We start from the raw sequence: 4,018 nt of genomic DNA, 5'->3' as shown, positions 1-4,018 counted from the left end.
AAACAGAGTAACTGGAGTTACTTATTTGAAAAAGTAACTCAGATATTTCCTTATAAATTAAAAAGTAATGTGTTACTTTACTAGTTACTTAAAACAGTAATCTGATTACGTAACTCGCGTTACTTGTAATGCGTTATCTGAATATATTCTAATAAAAACAGCTAGGCCTATTTGAAATTGTAATAATATTTCACAAGATTACTGATTTTCTATATCTTTAGGCAAATATGTAGAGATTTTTTTTCAAAACTTTAAAAATTAAAATTTCCAGGGTTTTTTTGTTTTTTTTTACCAGCCCCAAACATTTGAATGGTAATGCAATAGGCCTACTTTTAATAATAATCTGTACATATTACTATTCAAACTTTTAGGATCTGTAAGTTTTTTGTTTTTTTTTTATAAAATAAACTTTAAGTTTTTTAAAATTAATACTTTTATACATCAAGGACACATTAAATTGATCAAAAGTGACAGTAAAGACATTTATGTAGTTACAAAAGATTTCCAATCTCAATTCAAATAAATGCTGTTTTAAAATGTATTCAAATAGAATGTATTTGAACCCTCTGGGGTCTGTCTCGTATTTTCTGCATGACCGCGAAAATAACTAAAAATACTCCGTCATTTTTGATCGTACAGATAATAATTGCAATAATATTTAATAATATGTGACCCTGGACCACAAAACCAGTCATAAGGGTCTATTTTTTTTTTATTGAGATTTATATGAATAAATTAGCTTTCCATTGATGTATGGTTTGTTATGATAGGACAATATTTGGCTGAGATACAACTATTTGAAAATGTGGAATCTGAGAGTGCAAAAAAATCAAAATATTGAGAAAATCATCTTTAAAGTTGTCCAAATGAAGTTCTTAGCAATGCATATTACTAATCAAAAATTGTTTTAATATATTTACGGTAGGAAATTTACAAAATATCTTCATGGAACATTATACTTTACTTAATGTCCTAATGATTTTTGGCATAAAAGAAAAATCTATCATTTTGACCCATACAATGTGTTTTTGGCTATTGCTACAAATATACCCCAGCGACTTAAGACTAGTTTTGTGCTCCAGGGTCATATATTGCTATCTTACTGTTTTTTTTTTAAACAAACAAATGCTGAAATTTCAAACTGCAATAATATTTCAAAATATTACTATTTTTACTGTATTTCTAAACAAATGAATGCAGTCAAAAATCATACTGACCCCAAACGTTTGAAAGGTAGTGCAACACTTTTAATGTTTATTAACCTGTACATATTTTATTTTTGTGGGTTATTAAATTTTAAGGTTGGTAGTTTTTTTTTCTTTCCTTTATTCATCAAGGATGCATTAAATTGAGAAAATGACAAAGTTAGAGAATAAAGACATTTAAAATGTTACAAAAATATTCATATTTAAAAAAAAAAAATGCTGTTCTTTTGAACTTTCTAATCATCAAAGAATCCTGAAAAACAAAATGTATCACAGTTTCCACAGAAATATTAAGCTAGAACTATTTTCAACATTGATAATAGTAATAAATGTGTCTTGAGCAACAAACTCTTTGTTTAATCTCACTGCTGTCTTGGAGAAACAATCAGGATATTAAAGAGATCTTGATTTTTTTTTTTTTCTCTATTGTGTGTTGCTGTAAAGCTTTTAGGGGTGACACCTCATAAGTTGTAAAGCGACACACACACCATCTGTGATCTCCATATGTCTGTGATTAGTTCATGAGGTTTGAACCTGCTGGTTCAGCGAAGGACAAGAAACACAACATCACACACACCAGAACACTCACAATCAGCACGACTTCCTGTCATGTGACTTAAGCTTGGTCTAAAAGAGCATCTCACATCCTCTAACCAGCTGGGAAAGATCTGTTCAATATCTCGAATTATCTAGGGAAGGAGACTCCATTAAGTCTCAGAGCCAAGTTTTCCTGGGCTGCATTTGTTGATAGTTAGTCCTCCAGTAATCAGATTACAGTCTAATTAAATCACCGGGTTTTAAACTGGTTTTTACCTAAGACTCGCCCCAAACCAAGAGACTGATATCATGAGGTACAATCAGTGCAATGACATTTTACTCTGATTTTACACTTATTTAAACACGGTTTATTCATATATTTGAGACTGTCAATCTGTATAATAATTAGAATACTCAGCCTTACACAATCATAGCCAATTACATAATGCCCTATAACTGAAATGACACAAACTTTATAGGTCTTAGATCACTAATTTTCACAACTCCCTATACTTCCAAAACTGTTTTATGGAGTTTCTGTCTACTTAAGTAGACAGTACGTGTTGTTGGTTTAGAGCTAGCAGGAAACACAAATTCAGTGTTGTCTTTATTCTCTTTCAAGCACCCAAACAATCCAAAGAAAACATCTTTGAAACAGAAAGAAAAGTCACTTACAAAAAAAATAAATAAAAATCTGACTAAAATGTCGGTGTGTGTGTGTGCATTGCCAAACAAGTGAATGAATCTTCCTCAGAAGAGACCAAAACAGCAGCTCACTTCAGTGTCTGACTAATATTATAATCACGTCCATAAGCTTTTTCTGAAATTGGGATGAACTCATGAATCTGTTGTTTGATCTCTTCATATTTAAGGAGAGAACTATAGTTTCCAGAGTCGGACATCGCTTGTTATGATTTTCAGGGGTGTAGAATTGAGCAGGAACGCTATGAGATGTCCCTAACACTACTAAATTGTCCCTGGCAATAATTCAAACAGTTGAATGTCTGTTGTCTGCCACTGTCCCCACCAATGCCAGAATCTATTCACTGCAAAAAATGCTTTTCTTGCTTAGATTTTTTGTCTTGTTTGCAGCCAAAATATCTAAAACTTCTTAAATCAAGAAGGATTTTCTAGACAAGTAAAAATTATTGTCTTGTTTTCAGAAAAAAACATGTCAGAATTAAGTGAGTTTTTGCCTGAAACAAGTAAAATAATCTGCCAATGGGGTAAGCAAAATAATCTTGTTTTTTGTTTGAAATAGGATTATTTTGCTTAGCCCATTGGCAGATTATTTTGCTTGTTCTAAGAAAAAACTCACTTAATTTTGACTTGTTTTTTCTGAAAACGACAATAATTTTTACTTGTCTAGAAAATCCTTCTTGATTTAAGAAGTTTTAGATATTTTGGCTGAAAACAAGACAAAAAAAACTAAGTAAGAAAAGCATTTTTTGCAGTGTTGTCATGTATTAAGATCGCGACAGATGCTCTGAGCTCTTTAGTCACGTGAATGCGTCTTAAGCAGCATCAGTGGGCTCCGGATTTCCTTCCGTGACCGTCAACATGTCCACTCACATCTAAATGCAAGCACAGCGTTTAGCCATTAGACTAGCGCGTTTACATAGTAATGCATTGCTATGGACATTTGTAGTTCGAAATCCAATCGGAATCAAGCAGGAATCCTTTAAACATTAAAAAGATAAACAACACTTCTGCTTGTTTTTCAAAATTTAATTTTATCCGATATGATCTACAAATCGTGGATTTGTATTTGAACTGCGAATGCACTAAGAATAATTTTTAATTTATTATTTTATTCATTTATGTATATTTTTATAATTTTTAATTAACATAATTAAAAATGTATTATTTTAGTCATTTATGTATTTTTTTTATCATTTTTAATTAACATAATTAAAACTTAAAATAATTATTTTATATAATTATAAACAATTAAATATATATAGAAAATAATTAAATAACTATAGAAAATAAATTTAATATAAAATAAAAATTATTTCATAATTATAAAAATGTGATCAAATAAATAAATAAAAAGAATGTACATATATAATGCATTTAAAAATATTTACTTTTTACTTTCAAAATATTTATTTTTAAAATTAATAACAATTATTATTACATTTTTTATTGTTTTAAATGTTGTGTAAATTATTATAAAAAAAATACGATTAGAAATACAATAGTGTTCCTTCTAGCGCTTCTTTTAGCTGTTCCTAATATGCTTTTGGTATCTTCATACATGTTGTTGTGTAAAA

This window comes from Sinocyclocheilus anshuiensis, unplaced genomic scaffold (genome assembly GCF_001515605.1).
Source record: "Sinocyclocheilus anshuiensis isolate Anshui unplaced genomic scaffold, SAMN03320099.WGS_v1.1 scaffold308, whole genome shotgun sequence".
NCBI lineage: Eukaryota > Metazoa > Chordata > Actinopteri > Cypriniformes > Cyprinidae > Sinocyclocheilus > Sinocyclocheilus anshuiensis.
This window is presented reverse-complemented; position numbering follows the sequence as displayed.